Source organism: Columba livia, chromosome 3, assembly GCF_036013475.1.
Source record: "Columba livia isolate bColLiv1 breed racing homer chromosome 3, bColLiv1.pat.W.v2, whole genome shotgun sequence".
Classification (NCBI taxonomy): Eukaryota; Metazoa; Chordata; class Aves; order Columbiformes; family Columbidae; genus Columba; species Columba livia.
The window spans coordinates 13,468,711-13,490,395 of record NC_088604.1 but is presented as its reverse complement, the minus strand read 5'-3'; the positions used below and the strand labels follow the sequence as shown (position 1 = coordinate 13,490,395).

The 21,685-nt window shown below is 37.8% G+C and overlaps 1 long non-coding RNA gene across 1 annotated transcript in view; it reads right to left on the bottom strand.

Moving 5' to 3' along the window:
• Positions 1-1,764: 1,764 nt before the first annotated feature.
• The window catches only part of LOC110361919 (uncharacterized), a 39,131-nt gene continuing 19,210 nt past the window's right edge, over positions 1,765-21,685 (bottom strand). Inside the window, exons 2-3 of the long non-coding RNA XR_010471106.1 lie at positions 19,741-19,926; positions 1,765-8,397 (exon numbers count right to left, since the gene is read on the bottom strand). This is a non-coding gene — a long non-coding RNA (uncharacterized LOC110361919). The remainder of the gene's footprint in view (positions 8,398-19,740; positions 19,927-21,685) is intronic.

Below are 21,685 nucleotides of genomic sequence, written 5' to 3'. Positions count from 1 at the left end.
GTATGAAAATGTTCGGAAAACTTTTTTAATGTGTTTATATAATGATGACATTCTAAAATTGTATTAAAAAACTAGAACACTGTTTGTGTCACTGTATATATGGTTGATTATAATTCAAACATCTTCCATTTTCACAGACAAATAACTATTCCTTTTAATAAGTCTCAAAAATGTATACACATGTACAGAAAAATCCCAACACTCCAGCTCAAATAGGTGTGATAGCTATATATAGAGAAATCTAGATTCTGACCTGTACACGTCATATATTTCTGCTCTGTGTTGCTCTGTGCTTCCTCTGAGTGTTAATAAAGTTGACACAAATGCATCTTCTGTTTGTGAACTATCCACAATGTGTTTTTCTGCCCAGATGTTTGTGTGACACTGTTCACAGAGCAATTTTATATCTGTGGCTAAATAGCCAGAATACCAATGGTTGAGCAGGGGAGTTGCTGTGGAGTTCATTCTAGCCTCTGGCTTGTGGCTTCATCCATTTTTAAGTTCAACTCAAATTATCCATCTCATGCAAATGGCTCCAAGTTATCTGTTCTATAAATGCCAGATGCTGTCATCTGAACTCAAGTCTTCGCTTAATGCTGTAAAAGATAGCTGTATTTTACCAGCTTCTGTTATTTAAATGAGCTGAACGTGTTTTGCTGATCAGTTGACTGAAACTAAAGCATTGTGAGTATGTGTGCTTTGTTGTCAACTACCAGTGAAAGATCAAAGAGATGGTACTGAACACTGTCACAGATTCTAATTAATTGGCACTTATTTGCTTAAATCTCAAGTTATCCCATAAGCAGCCCCCTAAATCAGAAATAATTGGTGACTTGTTATATTTTTTAAAATAATGACATTTTATTTTCTAATTCTTTGTATATGCATGCTATTGTGGATGTAAGGAATACTGATTCTAAATCTTCTAATCTAATAAAGTATATTTTGATCTTAAGGAACACCCTGCAAATGAGATGTGAATACATTTTGTGATTGAACTACTTGTAAAAGAAATATTCCAATAGTAGCTCTTCATTTATAAGATATATCACATAAATGCAGCACCTCTCAGTTGCAGCTTCAGATTCAGTCCTGTTTCAAAACCCCCAAAACAGCAAGAGGAGCTCAGTTTTTGAAACTTGGTATAAATCTATAGATTTCCTTTAGAAACTTTTTGAAAATATCAGCTTTAGTTATTAATCATCAAAATTATAACTAATTAGCTGGTGAAGAGAGATGAATTTGGGCTTTCTCATTAATATAGGCAAACACATATCCCCATAACATACAGAAGATATCACCATGGGCAACGTTAACTGTTTTCTACAAAATTTTTTTATAAGTCAGTCCAAGGCTGAATGGGTCAAAGGCTGGAACTACAACTTCACCTTTGGTTTTGGAGTTGCTGAAGAAAGTTACATAATTATGACAAGTTAGAGTCTCTGTTGAGGGCTGTCAGAGTGGTGGTGGGTTTTGTTTTAGTTTGGTTTTTTATGTGTTTTTGTTTGTTTTGGTTTGTTTTTTTGCTTTATTTTGTTTTGTTTTGAATTTTCCTCTGCATGCATATTAAGCAACTTTTGATTGTTTTGTGTGAAACCTGTTTTATTAAATGCAGTGAAATTTCTTTGACCACTTCCCGGGAAGTAAGATTAAGTGTGAAAATAGTGGCGTCTAAAACTGTTAGAGTCCCTATATGAATGTGTGCATTTTTTGTATGTGTTTACAGAAAAAGAGAATCCATCTAATTAGCTATCAGCCATATAATTTTAAATACAAGAAGGTGTTTAGTTTATTTGGTGTACATTTAAACCACAGCAGCAAACAAGAAGCAACAAATTTTGTGAGTTATTTCCCAATAGGTCCACTTAAGTAAAACAGAAAGTAATTACCTGTCAGGCCAGACTGTTATTGCAAAACCCAAACAGAATATAATAAAACATTAGTTTCCACAAAGCTTTCCAGATTACAAAAAACATGTCCTATACCATTTCACCATAGATGAGCTGTAGACCAAAGGCTTCATACAATCATTTAGAAGATTTTTTTCCTAGTATCCAATCTAAACCTCCTCTGGTTAGTTAGTGTGGGCCCAATGCTATCTTGACAGTAAGAAGCAAAATCTTGAGATTTATTTAGTAGAATAAAATAGACGGCAGGTCTATGAAGCTTGTGACAACTTGCGATACAGAGCAGAGAGCAATGCAGGAGTCCAATGCAGAAGTTTCTTCTGAGTTGATAGCTTCATGCCAGTTGTGCTGCTGTCATCCAGCTGTGTGAGAATGGTGTGGGCAGCTTTGGGCTGAGGTTCCGTCCCCTAAGAAACTAGTGGGAGGAAGCATTTTTCATGTGTGCCATGTGATAACTTGTTGCAGATAAGGAGACCAGGAGCCTTTCCAAGAATTTTCCAAGTTTATGAACTGTGGATATGTACTCTTAACCATAAGTTCCACATGGCAATGAACTTCAGAAACCTCCTCACTGTGAGGAAAAGTACCTTCATTTTCTTCAATCCGCTTAAAACATTAATTAACTGGTTTTGCCATGGTGGTAATGGCATGGTTGTATATTATGAAGAACAGCCAGAGGAATATGTCTGTTCCTTCTTGCTAACACTTGAATTTTTGTCAGCTTTTCATTTTACTTAGTGGCTGCCTGGAGATAAACCTGAGAAAAGACTCATGGTTTTGGGATTCCTTTTATTTTATACTTGCTGGACGTGCTTTCTGGGTCTTTGAAAGTCAACACGTAGAAAAAAATGGAAGGAATGAAGTATCAACAGAGGATACTCTCATGCTTTTGTGTTATCACAGATCAAGTACAATGTTTCTGTCTGAAATTATGAAAACAACCATTTATCACTCTTTTTAAAAAGAACTAAATGGATATATGTTCAGAGATATGTCGCTTGTTTAAATTTCAGTTATTATTAACTGCACAATGCCATAAAGTATGGGTTTAGTTACAGCTGGAAATAATCTGCCATTCACTTGAGTCTAAAGAAATATGTCTTTTGCTGTAAGGTGGAATGTATCTTTGCTGTGTGTTTCATAGTTCTCTCATACTTGGGCCTGTCACATGAACTTGCATCAAAATGCTGTGGATCCCTTTTATTTTTCTTAAGAAATGCATTGCAGAATTCCGGTAGGAAAAGACTAGATCACTGACAGAAGGATCACAATACAGGGTTGTAGATAATCTTAATGGGCAGACAACATCGTTTCTGCAGTATCATTTACAATAGCTCTTTGTCGTCCTCTAGTAAGTTTATCTTACTCCTTGTGGACTCAGTCTCAGAGAATGAGAGGCAATGGCCAAAAGATACATGTCTTTCTTGGCCAGTCTAGGTATCATGTTTAATATTTCTTAATCAAATGTGTACTTGAATGATGTCTTCAGCTCCCTCTCTTTGAGATTTTAAGTGGCTGCAGAAGAAAACTCAGAAAGAACCCCTTTCCAAATAAAGTTCCTTAGAATCACTTGTTTTTCCTCGTAAGATTAATTTCCTACCCACAAACCGAGAAATAACATGAGAAATGTGCAGAGAAAGTATTCAGTACCAAGTAATACCCACTGACAAATTGAAAGAATATCAGTTCTACAGAGTAGTTGTCACATCTTTTTAAACACGCTGATTAATGGGTGGATCTATTACTGAAAGCATGCATGCTTAATTTATTCAAAGACGTTGCGTGTGGGTCACCATTTGCAGGCCTGTTTCTCTGCCATAGCATTTCACAGTTACAATGTTATAACTACTGAGAACACAATGGAAGAAAGAGAACTGTAACTCATAGCACAAAGCATTAAAAATACAATGTGGTCTGTAACTGATATAAACTGACATATAAGAAAATACCAGTGGTATAATTTAAATCCAATAAAAATGAAGCTGTCATCAGTATTTGGATACGTATTCTTAGATTAAACAATTTCAATTGTGGCACTTAGTTCCATATTCTTTTCTTCTACCCTGTTTTATGGACAAATGTGTTATTTGGAGAACAGCATGTGGAAACACTATGGAAATGGCAATTCTGTGAAATACCGTTTGAGAACTGAGACACACTTTTAAACAAGGAATGGAATTCAGGTCAAGCATCACAAATGAAATGGTTATTGTAAAAGCAGTGAGAGCTAGCCATCTGCCACTGCAGCACTCAAAAGGGCTGAGATGCAGGGTCTCCGCAAAGATCCTCCTAGGGCACTATCAGTTCAGGCCCACAGGAGTCTGAGCTACAGACATTAATACAGCAACAGATTTTCCAAAGTGTCAAATATACTACACAGTTACAAAAAGCTGTGCTTGTGTCCACATAGTAAAGTCAAGGAAAGAGAGGAAAAGCCTTTTGGTCATTTTAAAAGAAGGCAATTTGTGCCCCTCAAGGAACTGATCCTGAATTATTTACTTGGAGGCTGATTATAGCTCCTTTTTTGGCATGAATAAGATGTTCTGTGTGTTGGTGCCACGCTGAAGATTTAAATGTCCCACACATTTGATCCAGGCTGGGGCTGTGGCAACTACTGCACAGCTGATGACAACAAAGGCTGGTTTCAAGCTCATTGTCATCACCATGGTGTTACACCAGATGAATGGGTGGCATTGATTCTGATTGGCATATTCATTCACATGCATTCAAAGCTCATGAATTTTACTTAACACGTCCCTTTGCTTATTGGCTGGGATTTAATTGGAGTGATGTATTGCAGCACTGCTAGATGAAGTGGAACAGTTTCTCTTTTTTTTTTTAGTTCCCTTTCTTCCAAACCTCCCAACTAGAGACACCACAGCATTAATTTTTACAATCACCAAGACATTTCCATGTATGGAACCTAATTCTTGGCTTTGTATTGAAGTTTGCATTTAATATTTGGAGTCAGAAAAATAAATAGACATAGGGAGAACTCACACAGATTTAAGTGTTGACTTTCGTTACTGGGTTCACAAATTGTTTATTTAGCATTTTCTTTACATACCAAGAAAGCAAAAGGTCTCTTTTGTGCTTGTTTCTATGGATTTTTTTAAAATTTCCCATATTTTAACTTCTTTTTCATCTAGCTGAAATAGACAATCCTGACCTATCAGCTAGATAATTGTTGATATCTTTCCACAGAATGAATAAATATGAGATTATGTTCAGGCATCTAGTGGATATATTCTTGTGTTTATGTGAATATATGTACACTTTGTTGTGGTGTATTTATAAGAAACATTCTGATAGAAAAAAATTCTATAAAATTTTTAGAAGAAAAACATATGTTTTCATTGAAGAAACACCTATGTTGCATTTTTATTTATTAACATTTTTAACCAGAAAAGCAAAAACTTTCATCTGAAAATCAAATATTTACGTCAGCAAAATCACAATTAAATATTTGGTTTAGGGTCAGATCTATCCAGGTCAAGTTATTTTAGTTTGTTGAACAAGATCGAAGTGTTTCATTTCAAGGTACTTCTGCATAAACTGTGAAACATATTGGCAGAAACTAACTGTAGCATAGGGTCAATATAGAGAATACGCTTTGGAAGCAATTAATAGCATCAATGGTTCATGCTCTGAGCTACATCTGGAGCTCTCAAGGCTTTCTCCATTGTTTCTAGAGCTCTGGCAGACTCGTCTTCTTGGGCAAAAGTTATCACTGTAAATAACATCTGCCTTATCTGCACAACGTTTGGTATTTCTTCCCTCCCAGCCTCCTTTGCCTCCATTCTCCTGGAAGAAATCACATCAGCTGGCGCATCATACCATGACATGTTATGGTCTTTCTCTCTGGTTGGCTACAGAAGATACATACAAGTCATTTCATGGAAACTGTTGGATGGATTGCAAACCTAGTCCACAGTCCACAAATTACTGCTGAGAATTATACATGCTGTAAATGCTGTGAGTATACATGAATCCCATGCATATGCTTAACGTTGTTGTTAGCGTATATAATCAGTTGAACCAAAATCCCATTAAAGTTTTTAATTAACGTGGATATAAAGCTATAAATATGTCAGATAAGACCTAGAGGGGATTTGAACAACAAATGAAGGAAACAGTGATGTGGCTTTCTTTGGCCTTAGCTCAGTTCAGAAAACATATAATTTTTCCACGTTTAGTCAAAACAGTAAAATAACTTAGGAAAAAATGAAAACAGACTGTATCAAGCACCTTTATGTATGGTTGGATGTTTTTATATATTAGATTTTCCATCTGGTGTGGTCATTCTGAAATTAAATGGTATCCACTGCTTGTTATCTTCAGAAAACTGCCAGACTGTCCAATTCTGACTATTCTCTCTTCTTCCCAGCCAGCTAATACACTCATGTGCTCAATAACATAATATAGCTGTTATGGCCTATGCCATACCACAGTCTGAACATCTCTGAAGCAAAAGCCACAGATAATCTAAATCAGAAGGGGTTTTCCCAGATTATTACCATGTTTCTTTTTTCCCGTTTCATGTGCCAGGACATTTCCTGATTTATTGCTTTTCATGTATTGAATCAAACACTGTTGTTTGGAGATAATAAAATTAAGATTATGAACATCTGCCTAGCTATAAGCAGTTCTTTTGGTTTATTTGGCTTTTGCTGTGAATAGAGTTGTACACACAGCATCGTCTATTCTCCTTAGTGATATACTAGAGTAGAAAAAACACCACTAGCTTTTACAGAAATGCATGCACATACCTGGCTTATGGTAGAATGAAAAAAAAGGGTGTCTGACATTTGCTATCTCTGAATCAATAGTCCACGATTAATTTGACAGAGGATACGTCTGAAGACCATTGTATTTTCTTTTCTGCAATTCCAAGTAGCGTTAAATGGCCTAAATTGCATTTTGTGGAGACACCTTACACCATGCTGGATGAACTAGTGAACTGTGACTGAGGATGAGAAACATCACCACAACATTCTCTTAGAAGTTTTTAAGAAGATCAGACCTAGCTACCAATTCTGACCATCACTATGACCATAGGCCAAACAACTGGAAATTGATGGGAGCCTTTCTATGCGCTGTTCAGTGTTGGATTAACCTTTCTGTGGTCCAAAGGAGACTGTAGTTGGATGTAAATATAATACTGGAATAGGAAACAAACAGCTTTTCAGAAAAAGCAATAATGGTTTGCTCAGTGCTAGAATCCCCATTCTATCAATTAGTTATTTACTTCAAAATAATATACAAACTGAAATAAAAGTATTTCTTTTGAGAGAACATCTAAAGGCTAAAACCTCTAAAAATGAAAAGTATAGATACAAGTAGTCTAACCTTGAGCTAGGTTTTATGTCAGTCACAGTGCACATAAAACGTATCTCAGCTTCCAGCTCTAGTGAATCAAAGCAGATCAGTGCATATACTGAGTTATCAGGTGGAATTTCAGATGTGATATTCAGGCACCAACAGTTAACTTGCACCAGTTTTTTTCTCACAGCTTTTAAATGGTAACAAGAAAAAACTCTGCTAATGTTCTCATCAATATACATTTGGAATCTCAGCCTGCAGAGTAAAATTCCCCTGTAAATGAGGTGACACCGAGGTGGGATATGAGTCTGGGTGCAATGTGGGTCCAGACGCAGTCTCTGTTGGAGGTGCAGCACATGCAAGTGCCAGCATGTGATCTGCTCCTGCGGGGATTAACAGCGTGTTGGGCATTTCCCCGTGTCAAAGAAAAACACTGCTCAGACTTTGCTTCCTCCAAGAGAAAAAACATTATCCCGGTCCTGTTCTTTGGCTCCTTCCACAGGAAAAACAACAGTAACCACAACCAAAACCAAGGAAGCAGCAAATTTTGTAAGAAATCCCCCTCCTTTGATGGATGTGGTAGCGCTGAGAGGTGCTGTGAGTGTGGTGGTGCTCTGTGTCCCATGGACAGGCTTTTGTGGGGCTCGCACATTCCAGCCTTCAGCAGAGCACTACTGGCTTAGTGACATTAGTGCACTGTCAATATTTGTCTGCCAGAACCCCACCATTAAGTATGCTTCTTAAAGCTGGGTTTTACAGATACTGATTACTGTCCTACCCTACCTTCTCGTCCCTTCCCCCTGCCTCCTTCAGGAAAGGGATCACTGAAGCCTATAAAGGAGACTCAGCAGTTTCTATTGCCAGCTCTTTTAGAAAGGAGACGAAATACCTTTGTTTGGACATGGTTGTTAGTTATGCTTATTCAAGTATTTTCAGATTTCCTAAATGGTGTATATTTTTGCAGTATTTTAGCCACTGTCCTACGTCCTCTGTTAAAAGCCCATTACCTGTTCCTGTTAAAAGCCCATTACCTGTTCCTGTGTGTTTCATTCTTTCCCTGCTTCTCTCAGTCCTGCTTCTCTGGCAATTTCAAGACACCATATGGATGATGTAGAACTTTCAGCTGACTAGAATGGAAAGAAACGAGCAGTTTGGGTAGCAGCAGAGTCTGTAAGTAAATAGACGAAAGAAGGGGATAACTCTCCAGATGTTGCAAGAAATGAAAATATGGCTACTCTCTTTTACCATAGTCAGTGAACACTGAGTCTGTCACAGCCAGCTAGACCTCTGAGAGCTGCCCCTCCTTCTAGTTTTCAGACAACTAAGTAATAATTTTAAAATATAATGACTCCATATACCATGAAGGTTCAGAACTTGAAGGGTGTTGATATATATAATACTGGTTTAAATTGGAATGAGACACTTACTTAGCCAAGATCTGGACCACTGGTTCCCCACGTAGCTGTGCAGTCATTTCTTCCAACACAAGTCAGGGGATGGAATAGGAACAGGAACAAATGGATAAAGGTGAAAGCGGCAAGAACCATCTAAATTATCTTAGCTTGGCGTTGCCAAAGAAAGTTTGGCATGGCCTCAGGGGTCTAGGTTGTCATCTCTGTAAGCTTTTATTTCACCTAAGTACTTTTGTCCAAAGCACTGGCACATGTGGACTCCTACTCTCTAGACCACGACACTGAGCCAGGTAGAGTACACTGAGCCACCCACACCACAGAGACAGACTGAGAAGTAATTTGGACAATGTGATAGCAGGGGAAGAAAGATAGTTCTGCAGTAAGTACCAAATAGTTTTCCCAACTAAACATGATTTAGAAAAAAAGCAGAAAATCAGCAAGATGCAGCGAAAATTTCTACAGGTAAAGGAATGCAAGGGCCCAATGCAGTTGCTTATACATTAATGTATAGTGCCTTTTGAAATGAGCTAAGGTGTCAGAGATGTTCACACAAGGCTGCAGGTATGGCATGGGACTTATGGTGACCTGTGGCTTATTGTAGTAGCAGCAGGAGGCGGGGTGTCATCCCTTATGGCACCAGATGCCAGATCTCATATAGCACCAGATGGCCATATGTAGACAAATGAGTGGAGCCTTTCATCTCCAAAACAAAATGAACATAAATACTCTTCTAGCTAATGTTGAACAGAAATTGTAAAGATTACATTTCTGTGATAAACAATAGGAGCAAGACATTAATTATTTTAAGAAGCTATTAATGTTTCTCTTTGGTACACAGTAGACTTTCATATATATATATACACCTTATTCGCTATAGACACATGCACATACTGTGAATAGGGTAGGTTTAATGTGATGGTCACAAGAACATGTCTGTTGCTGAATATGCTTTTATACATATGTATACGTATGTGCATATTTAGGTATATATGCATATACAGCTAGATATATACATGTATATATATTTCTTGGTCTAAAAGCAGTGTTTACATCTCAATGTACATTATTGTCATCAAATACAGACATCGTGATGTACAAACAAGTGAATATACACATGTACGTAACAAAATACATGCATAGAGACACATCCATACCTGCACACACATATATACAGTCTGTTTCTGTATGAACAAAAATGCCGATGTGTACATTATGCTAAAACTTCACCAGTGTATTTTATTTGTTATGGACCTGTCACCTTCCTGAAAGCTGAGCAGAACTTGAACTCAAGCCTACAGTACCAGCTTCTGCTTGACTCAGCCTCCGCTTAGTCCGCTGACGTGGCTGGTAACAGTTGAGAGCTTGCTGGAGTGATAGGTGAGTTCCGTCTGTCATGGCTAATGTTGTGAGACAGTTGTGTCTCCTTTTGTATCCGTGTTCCCTTGAGGACACATTCTGGAGTCATGGCTGTGTTTACCCTGCAATTTTTTCTTTTTTTTTTTTTTTAAAGTCAGTAATCATGTTTACTTTACTTCCTTCCCCAGCACTGTTTACCAGCTTTGGTGTGGTGAGATGACTAAGTCAATATATATTAAGGAATACATAACAATGTTGTAATGAGAATTAGTGGTACACTGAAAAGACAGAGACATTGGCTGCTGTGTTTTGTACTGTTTAGTCTGGGGGTAATGAAGAGCTCACAGATGACCTGATTTCATTAAAGTAGGTCAGATTTGACTGAAACATAGCTACGGCTCTCTCCCAGCAGTGCAGAGCCTTTCTCCCCACTTCTCTGCCTCAGCCCCCCCACCTGCCACATCAGCCTTTGCAGTCCTTCAGGGAATTACCTTAGGGGTTTTTTAGTATCTTAGACAAATATATACTACAATACTTAATTTCTAGTGCTCCCTGTGTTTTTTGTCAGAGGATGTGTCAGGGAAAGGATGACCATACTTCTGTGTTTACTACAGGAAAGGTGATGGTGTGAGATGATGGCACACTTGATAAGACAGCATTTATGCACCATAGATATTTCTCAACAAAATCCTATCTGGACAGGGTACTTGCCATTTTTACTGTGAGGCAGTTGAGTCAGACTAACCCTATGCTTATAGACAGCTTTCATCTAATTTTTTATTTGCTTGCCTTGGTTCATATCCATAAGTTTAACACTGATGTAGATGTTCTGATTCAGCAGTATATTGGTAGAGAAACATCTTTAAAAAGGTACTGAGGATGTCTTTACTAGATCTTATGCTCACAAATAAGAATATAGTATGAGATAGAAGAATTATGCACAACTTTTGATGGGATGCATGTAACACTGTGAGATGCTGGAAACAAAGACAGAATTAGGTATCATCATCCCACAGGATGTCTGCTGAGGGAGTTTCAGTGGGAGTAAGGTGGAGAGCAGATCTACACAAAGATATTAGAGAAGGTATTCAGACAGTGCTCAGCTGGAAAAAAATATCAGTCCCTGTTAGGTGAAAAAAAATTATACAGAAAGCTGTACAGAGAACAGAGCCTTTTATTGGAAGTGATTTTGAAAACACTGGACTGAGAGACGTGTTCAAGCTTGTCGTTCAGCTGCTAAAATAACACTGCACTGATCCTCCATCATGAAATATCCGTGTTACTTTCATTAACAGCCCTTCTATAGTTATATGATTCCCAGTGAGAGATACAATATCCTTCATTGAGCTACCTATCTCTCTTTAAAAGACTACCATTTTTATCGTGTCAAAATGTCTCTGAAAAGGTGTCAGCCAAAGTACACGGCCTTTGTTTTGCAGCCATATTACATTTAAACCTGGGTCTACCTAACTGCTGAAATTTGGGAACTCCACTTTCGCAAGTGTCTCTTCACTTCTCTTTCTCGCCCTTAATTGTTGTGATAGTGCCTCTCATGACTTCTAAAGCAGGCGTTTTGTTCTCCCATTTGCATCAGGTCATTACGGTAAAATCTTTTCATTCCTGAAATCTTTTTTCCCCCTATTAGTCCTGAGACAAATAAATTGATTGTGATTTTCAGAAGCAACTGGGGTGGTCAAGCAGTTCCCAGAGAAGTCTGTAATAAGATTACTTGCGTAAGCAATGTGTGGACCATGGGCTTTTGAAAATCCCAAGTCTTCTGGCTGTATTTTGGCTTTTTAATATTTCTTCTACTCCCTTTCCCCTTACGAAGAGTATAGTAGCTTTATACATTTTGCACCATTATAAGTAAAACCAACATCTATTCTAAAATAGAAATACCACGTCTTGTGTAACTTAGAAAAATAGGACCTTTTGGGTCGCTGAGTCCTGTCTTCTGCTTTTTCTACCAACTGTACAATATTATTTTGTTCCTAAATATATCAGGTTCTATTGCCAAACTAGGTTTCCTGCTCTGATCCAGTATTCTCTTGCACTGGGGGTCTGTTTGAACTGAAACACTTCCAAGAGTCTAGTTATGTCAGATAAAAGCTGTGTTTAAAATAGTCTATATGATTTGATTGAAAAGAAGTCAGATTGCCATTGTTCCAGCAAAAGAACAAGAAAAGCTATGTTTGCTTGAGAGATTTTATCAAATAAAGCATACTTGTTCTCAAGGCTTAGAAGTCTTTGTCTTAATACCTCCTTTACTCTTCTGACAGAAGGTCTGCTTGTCTGCCTGTCTGTGCTACAGGCATGTAGCATCATCACCATTTTATCAATGAGAAAGTAACACAGGAAACACCAAAACAAATTTCCGTGTACTATGACAGTAGGAAGGAAAAGGCAGCAGAAAGTCAACCTCTTCCCAAGAATGCTAGAAGAACATCTCCTATATGTCATAACTCTTGCCCAGTTTGGGATGTTTGATGACGCTAGTGGGGATTTTGGCCACTCTGAGCCTCACAAATCTGAAGTTTGCAGTTTGCACTACCTGGATAATGACTTGGGTTACTCTAGGTTGAACTGTAATGTTGTCACTGACTATAGTTGTGTTGACAGATGTATCTGTTGTTTCTTTTCTAACTGAAAGATGCGAAAGATGTGTGCTCACTGATTTTTCTCAATACAGATTAACTGGCAAGATCTTAATTTTCAGCCTCAGATTAATCTTTTATAAGCTTCAACAAAGGCATAATACTTTAGTTTACCACCGCCCTCAAATCAAAGAAGGGAGATCAAAAACCCTGTCTTGAAAAGATTATGCAACTCAATAGGACATGATCTTGTTGTATTATTGCATCTATTACAACAGCACAGTTCAGGCAGGTGTTAGTTTCAATTAACCTGGGATTCAGGTATTCACAACATCTTGTCTGCCAATTACTCACATAATTACATGGCCCAGGACTGTAGAATAGAATCAGCCATCATGCTAGGCATGTGTGATTACTGAAGAAAAGAGGAATTCAGAGGGTGTATGAGTAAAGCACAGCTCCAATGATCATGGACAAAAGTGGTCTTTAGTGAAGAAAGCTTATTTACTAGACTCTTGCTGATCTCTTGAATGCAGGAACTGTGCCAACAGTGTTTGTATGACACGCAGATGCCTCACAGCTGTCCGTTGTTTTTGTATTCTTATTCAGTCAGTAGGTAAAGTGAGAACTTATTTAGCATTTTTCAAGGAAGAAACTGAAAGGCATTCCAGGGAGCTAATGACACAGCCGTATATGGCAAGAGATCAAAATATGAGAGTCAAGAAAACTTTAAATCCCACTTTCTCAGACCAGGATGTCAGCTGAAAAAGACAACTGCTGACATTTTGACCCGAAATATCCACTGACTTGGTCAGTGTGAATACCTTTTTTGTATGGCTCTGTCACTGTACTGTCAAAAATCAATCCACCATGGGCCTCCACATAAAGATCTCTTAAGGGCAAAGGCCAAAGGCCAAAGGTCTTTCTAAGCCATAAATGCCATGTATCTTTGTACTATTTTAAGCTCTAATGCCATAAAAAAGTGAAATTATAGATGAATGTTGTGAAAAGTGGCAAGTATCTTCCCAATCTAAAATTTTATGCACTTAATTATATATACTTAATATCGTATAAGTTTAATGATAACATCATGATCCATAGACAACATAGATCCAGATTATGTTACCATAAACCACTTTCTAGCAAAATAACTATTCATCACAGTGGAACAAATTGTGAGGAAGTATGCTGCACAGCACTCAGGGCAAAATAGGGGCCTTTATTTCATCAGGAATCTGACACGAATATGATATAAAGCTAATATAATTTGACAATGTTATAAGTGTACTTATTCTAAAGGAGAATCTAGGTTATTATAGTCTACTTTTTACATGGGAAGGTTTTTGATATGTGTGATAGATTTTGTTGTGAAACCTCGTAAAATTTTCCTGTTTTAGAATTCTTCAACATTTTCTCACTAAACACAAATATTTAAACAGGGAAGTTCCCAATGTGCATATTTGTCCATGCATTTTAATTTTTATAGAAATGCTTTACTCTTAGTAGAAAGCATGGGATATCATTAACTGCTATATTATGGCTAAGATGTAATTTTATGCCTCTCTCCATAAGCATTTGTGTTTGTGTGTATGTTTATTTACACAGGTAATAAAAAAAAAATCTAAATTATATGATTTGTAAATGTTACATTGAGAGATTTTTGTGGCTTTCTAGTAAGATAATATGGCTTCTACTTAAATTCTGCATTATGCCAAGATAAAGCAATTCAAATGTGTACACCAGTTCTCTGGGAATTATAGCACCAAAAGCTCAGGGACACTTGTCCCACAATGCAGCTTTTTCTCAATGTCATATCCATACATCTTATATCAATCACAGAAATAATCTGTTTGACAGCTGTGCGTTTGGGGCATTGTGATACACGAAAGTTCCAGATAAATACAGAAGCTCAGAGAAATTTGCTGTCATGAAAATAACAGTTTTAATGCAGTTTGAGTGTTGTCTATATTCAGAGATCAGTTTTAAGAAAAACAATCAGGCCTAAAACCTGGATATTTTTACTGTTACATACTGTTTTAAATAACACAATCCTTTTCTGGATGTCATGTAGATTTTCTATCATAGGACCAAGGCAAGAATTAGATGGTGAAAGAAAGCACTCAGGATTACTCCTGTGCTGGTAAATACATTGCTAAAGGGAGACTTACCCACCTCGCGCCCAGCGGTACTGGTGAGAAGTAGCAGTCTTATGAAGGTTTCTTCTTGCCTTTTATTTAAAAAAAAATATTCTATCTGTCCTTAATATCATAATTGAATGACATCTCAAGCTTCTCAGTACTCCTGCAAAGATTTTGGAGTGTGGCCAGAGTATCCTCTTTTTGTGGGTGAGGAGGAGTCAGACAAAGGAGAAGAAGAAATGGGATGACAGCAAAGAGTCATTTGACTCATGTGATACACATGGGTGACATATATCTCATTTTTTCATTCCCATAAACATAATCTGGGATGTATAGGCAGGAACATCACCTTTAAGGCATTGCAATTACCCACCTGCATTTTTCAGGTTTGCAAAATTTCAACCATAATAATGTCCAACCTGGTTTAGACCACGTGTCACAGGAAAGGTATAATGTAGCTGGATAGAGTCCAGAGAGAACAATAAAACTATTAGAGAATGATCCAGCAAGTGCCATGCTTGGAGAAAGATAGAAGGAACTATAAGAAAATACTGGAGAGGCACCTTTACTTGGTGTATGGCAGGACTCCACAAAGAGGAGAGGAACATGGCAGATAGGAATTACAGGAATAGTTTAGGTTAGCTATTACAAAACTCTTCTCTTGGAAGTTCTTCCAAAGCCCTGGAATGAGTGGCATGTAGGGAGTCAGGAGTCCCCGTTAGATGAGGCCTATAAAAGTAGATCAGACAAAAAGCTCTCAAAAATGAAGTAGACATGATCTTCTGGTGTAGGGAATTGGATCAAGCAATCTCTGTTTTGTTTTGGTTTGGTTTGGTTTGTTTGTTTTTGTTTTGTTTTTGTTTTTTGGTTTTGCTTGTTGTTGTTGTTTCTTCCAGCTCTATTCTGTCTGATTTCACCTCTAGTCAGGTATACCTCTACCACAGTTTAGCAGATCGTTACATCTGATAGCTTTTACAAGTGGCATAACCTTCAGAGTAAGTTTGGGGTGAACAGTTCACATCTGTCAGCTTTGCAACAGCCATAACCATAGCTGGCTTGAATTAACAGCCTATATGGCAATTTTAGCAGTCAGGACAACAACTTGGCTATAAAGGTTGAATGATCCTTTCACCCCCATGGGTGTTTCTTCAAGCTCCGTGCAGCCAGTAAGTCAGAGCACGGAGCTGACAGCGCTGCTATCTGTGATGTATCTTTTTCGTTTCCTTTTTCTCTGCTGCAGAGGATGTGGGTCTCTGGGTCTGTGCATTCAATATCTTTCACAAGCACTGCTTTCATACATAGAATAACCTACTTGTGCATTGGTGTTCTGTACTGAAAATTGTACGGGTTTCAGTGGAGAGGATGAAGGAAGCGAGAGGAGCAGAGAGATTTATGGTAAGCAGGTAGTTGGCTGCTCTTCACGAAGGCACGTAAGTAGAGCAAAATTCTGACATCAGCACGTTTGCAAACTTAAGGACTGTTGTGAGCTCTTCTTTTAGATGTGGGTATGTTTTTAGACAGGGCAGAAGGATGACCCAAGAATTCCTCTCAGCCTCATGCATAAATATTTGCATCATAGGTTTCAAGAGTAGAGAAAAAGCAGTCTTACTTTGCCTCCTCCTCCCCCAACTGCGTGCCTGTCTCTCTCAGATTTCCACTATCCCAATGGCAAAAAAATACACTTTCAGCTGTGATGAGTGTTTCCGATTTCTAATCCAGGCCAGTCTGTGTCTTTGCAAACTGCCAAAATTGTGAAGGATGCTGGTCTTTGCCAGATGCTCATATCTGGGGTCAGAAAAAGGTTGATCTTTTGAATACTGTCTGCAGTAAAGCCAGAAGGCGTATGTGCTGTACCTGCCTGAGGGTCGCTTGAGATTTCAAAGCTGATATATTTCTGTCTGTCTTTTCAACCAACTTCTTAGTTTCTCCCACACTAGAGCTGCATAAATTCACATTGCTTTCTTTGTTATAACTGTTTCATTTAAAATACACAGGAAGCCTTGTGAGGAAAGTGGGAAATTCTGGAGCTTTGGCTCTGATACCTCCCGATAAGAAAAACCCAAACAAATTCATGGCAGAGCGTTGAGGAAAGCTGTTGAGAGGACACCGTTTAGAGGACACATCAGACTAACCCAGTCGGTTGGGATGTTGATGCAAATAGTGACTGCTTCAAGGCAAACCAAAGTGAACCCACAAGTCTCTGTAAATGTGGAAGGGGAAACAGTGTAATAGTGTGATTTATCTAAAATCACAGTGCATGTAATTTGATGAAATTAGGGGGAAAAATGAACGCTCCCCCAATTTCCACATGCATATCCATCCCTTAAAAACCAGTAGGGTAACTAAAGTGGCATGTAAGCCCTGTGGCAACTGTCAGACAAATTACACAACAGTGAAGAAATCTCCTGAAAGTAATGCAATATCCAGCTAACCGTTTTTCCTCTTTCAGAAAAAGACCTTGAGCTGCTACAGTTGATTCTACTATAGAAATGTTACAAAATTTCTCACTGAGAAGGCAGAACTGTGTTTTTGTGCATGAATAAGCCTTTTATTTTCTAGACAGAGTGCAAATGGAGGCATAGTTAAAATTATTAAAGGGCACTAACAAGGGAATACCAGTCTTTAGGCTAATTTTGGGGTAACTATTTCTATTTATTTTTTCATTAAACAAAGTCTGCAGTTGCACAGATTGTTGTTATGAAGTCCCTAAAGCCCTATAAAGCATGGTAATGTGAGTAAGTTTTCAGAATTTAGTAAGTCTAGCTCTGGGATTTTACTATTACCTAATGTTTCCATTCTATGGTACTGTGAAAGCACTATAAATGGCACCTTTCATGAACCAGCTCTTCTGAGACTAGCAGGCTGCTTCTGCAGCGTGTTGGTGGATCTTTCTTAAAACACACACAGACACACAGACAGACACACAGACACACAGACACACAGACACACAGACACACAGACACACAGACACACAGACACACAGACACACAGACAGACACACACACGCACACTTTGCTCCATTATGAAAGCTTTCATAAGAAAGCAGAACTGTCCCACTCATAGCTATTATATCTGATGACATTCTTAATACTGGCTATTGTTTGCAGAAAGAAGCTATTGTCCAAGATTGCATATCTGCTGACCAAAGCACATGTAATAGGCAGAGCTTTGGACAAACTGAGCATAGCCCCAGGGAACAGCTTAGCGGTGAGTTTGTTTGAATGTCCTGATTCAGTGGTGATCTCTAAAGAGGAAATGCCCACCATTATGTAAGGATTGGCGTTTATCAAAAGTTTGAAAAAACATCATTTGTTCCTTTGTGTCCATAAAAAGGATGGGTCTTATTTCAACCAAGACATAGTGTTAGTGCAAAATGGTCTGAATAGAAAAATAGAGAAAAAAAAAAATCGATGTTAGAAAAACCCTAACTCATCTACACTATCCTTCTAGTAAGCCATCAACAGATAGTTTCAAATACAAAACTTTTCAAGATGATATTAGTTTTGCTTTGACAATGATTAGGAAAAGCACGTGACACTCAAACAAAAATAATGTAAATAACTTCAAAAAGTCACTGGGACATTTTCTTGTTTTCTTATTTTACTCAACCCTTAGTGGGCATTCAGTGGGCATTATTCAGCTTTCAGTGACAAATTCAGAGCAGACCAAAATGATTTAATACCGTGAAATGAATTATTAAAGAATTATTATTCCTTTTTCTGTTTCTGAATAATTTCTGAAGTAATTCTAATTTCTGTGAAAACAGCGTACTTTAGAAAGGATTCATAAATTGTTTATTTCTTGTTTGTTTGTTTTCAGACTGGGTCTTCAGGGTGTGCTTAGATCCTTAGAGCCATAGATTATGAAGTCACAAGGGATGGTTGTAATCATGTAGCCTGACCTATATATTTTCAGTTTAAACTTGGGTATGAAATGTTTTGAAAAACATTTGGTCTTGATTGAAAGCATTTGTTGGTTGTTCCATTGGCCAATTACCCTCGCTGTTAAAAATTTGCTCTTGATTTCTAGCCTTAGATTTCTTAGCTTCACTTTCAGCCACTATATTTTGTTATGTCTTAGACCAAAGATATCATCATCAAAGTTTTATTTTGCGTGTTTGTAAACTTTTCTGTCCCCTAGCCTCCCCTATGACAGACCGAATTTCTGGAATCTTTTGGTACAAGGGAAGGTTTTTAGTGGTTCACCTCTGAATCTTTTCAATCCTTCAAAAACCTTTCAAACAGTGACACACAAGAACTAAACAAAATATTACAGGAGCAGTTGCATAAAGGTCAAATGCTGAGATAACATGAACTTTGAGCACCTATTCAAGATGCTTTCTACATGGAAGGATTGTATTAGCCCTCCTGGAAACAATGACACAAGGGAACTTGGGTCAACTTGACTATTCACACTTGACTACATCAAAATAGAATTTGCATGCAGGCTTCCAAGCTGTGTACTACCGACCTGAACTCCTTGTGATTTATTACTATTGCAATGATCACTTACAAACTCTAACTGTGACTGTGTTGTCGTTTGTTCCAGATTTGTAATATTAATAAAATGTTAAGTAAAACAAGTCAAGAGCAATTCTGTAGAAATAGTCTATTTTATAACAATATTTTGAGGGATGCTTGTTTTCAATTTTAAATCTATAGGTGTTATGCCTTGATAAATTTTAATGTGTCACATTAATTTAACGCCATCTAATTTAATGTCGTTTAAAGTTGAAAATCTAAGGGGGAAGACAGGGTTAATACAATTTTCTTCATCAATTGACCCATAATCCCATAAAAATATATTGCTAGCTTGAGAGAATTTGTTTTCTGAATAGTTTGCTAGGTTGGTATCAATTGTATTTTCTTCCTCTAGCTCTTTGCTGAGTCTTGTATCAGCTGGGACTCAATGCTTGCATTCCATGAGTTCAATGTCAACCTCACAGCTTATCATTACAATAGTCTTCTTTCTATCCTTTTCAAATATTTGCATAGCATTTTGTCTTTCTTACCTTCTGCAGCTTCTATAAAAAGGCATCAGAAATGACCCAAGGTAGCCTTAGGTAGCACATTTGAATCTCTTGTGTATATTATTGCGATGTCATTTGTCTAGATTTTATCCAAATAGGTGCAGATATTTGAGGAAAATGATGGAGTTTTTTGAGTTTTTCTTTTAAAACTGCTGCCACCAACTTCACCTAGAAAGAGAAGAAAAAAATCATAGTTAGGCTTCTATTTACTCTCAATGTATATCCCCAAAATATGCACTTTTTCTTAAAAATACGTACTTTTGTGTTCATCCTTCACCTTGATAAACCTCTGTTTCTCTTAGCTCCTTTTTGCTTACAAACATTTTAGTAGAACAGAGAAAGGTATAAAAAGAACAACAAAAATGATCAATTATATGGAACCTTTTGAAATGAGAAATGACTCGGTCGACCAGCACTCAGCCTTGTGAACAGATGAATGAGAAGGCATATGGTGCAGGTCTACAAAATCATGTAGGAGCTGGAGAAGGTTAATAAGGAACAATCATTCTGTATCTCTTTGACCATAAAACCCAGGCAGTATCAAATAAAACTAACAACTGGTGACTGAAAGCAGGGAGGAGATTCTTAAAGCAGTGTGTAATTAAGCTGTGCAACTTTGTGCTGTTGGATGTTTGCAATGCTGAAAGTTTATATGGATTTAAAAAGTGATAAATTTACACAGAAGAAAATCCTTTTGGCGTTAAACGCAAAGACACTCACACCAGCTCAGGAAGTCTTTGAGCCACAAAGTACTGAAAACTGGAAGTGTATTCTGGGGATGCATTGCCACAGGCAATCCCTGTCCTGATACGATTTCCTAAGAGCATCTGCTGTTCATTGTTGTATTAAATTAACTACCAGCCTCTTCTCTTGACCTAAGATGTCATAGCTCTTCCTATCCGCTACAACTGGGAACTTTGCACCAATGTTAACTCTCATGTACAGCTGTCCAGCTCTGTCATATGCCGTGGCTTATGTTCCTTGAGTAGCTGAATATCTTTTTTGTAAACAAAACAAAAAACCCCACAAAAGCGAATAAGCGCATGACAAGCAAAAACCAGCTAATCCACATGCACAAATACCTTTGCTGGCATGTGAACATGGGTATTGTTTGGAACAGCTATCTCTGCAAAGATAGTGTGACCAAAAAGCTTAACTGCAAAAAAATAAGTATGATCAAAGATGAGCTAAACAGCTGCCATAAGCTGAAGAAAGACTCACAAACACTGCTTTTGTGCTCTCCTACTGGCTTCAGGCCACAATAACTGCACTGAAGTTGATGTGATTAATTCAGAATTACACCACTGTAACATTAAGTTTTAATCCAGTACAAAATACAGATGGGATGTTTCCTGGCTCCTTATTTACTGAGGTTTTTTTTTTCAAATGATGCTTTGTTGTATCATTGCTGCAGCATGTGTGTGAGCATTTGGAATAACATGGGCAGGTACTGTGATGCCCTGGTGAAATTAGAAAGTAAGATGTCAGGCCTGAAGAGCAAGCATGTTTGAAATGACTGATGTGGGGCTCCACTCTTTGACAGATGGGTTTCGGAGTGATGCCACATGCCGGGATTGAGTGATTTTAGCCTGCTACCGGACTTCCCAGCACTGCAGCCTGGCTGAGGCATACAGCGGGAGGTTGGATTCCTTGGGGACAATGAAGGTCATGCGAGGAAACCTATTTCTCTCCATTGACTGCAGAGGAAGCCTCAGGTGATTAGACTGGATATAGATATCAAATTTCTAGATGGCAGTTTATCTCATTTTAAACCCCTAGAGGACTGTTCATCTCATCTTAAAATATGTACCTAGAAAGGTCAAATGAATTGGCATGTGAAATAGCTATTTCTCTCTACTGACCACAGAGGCAGCTTAAGGTCAATAGCTTAGACTGAGACATCTAACTTTTATATGGTTAAAGCTGG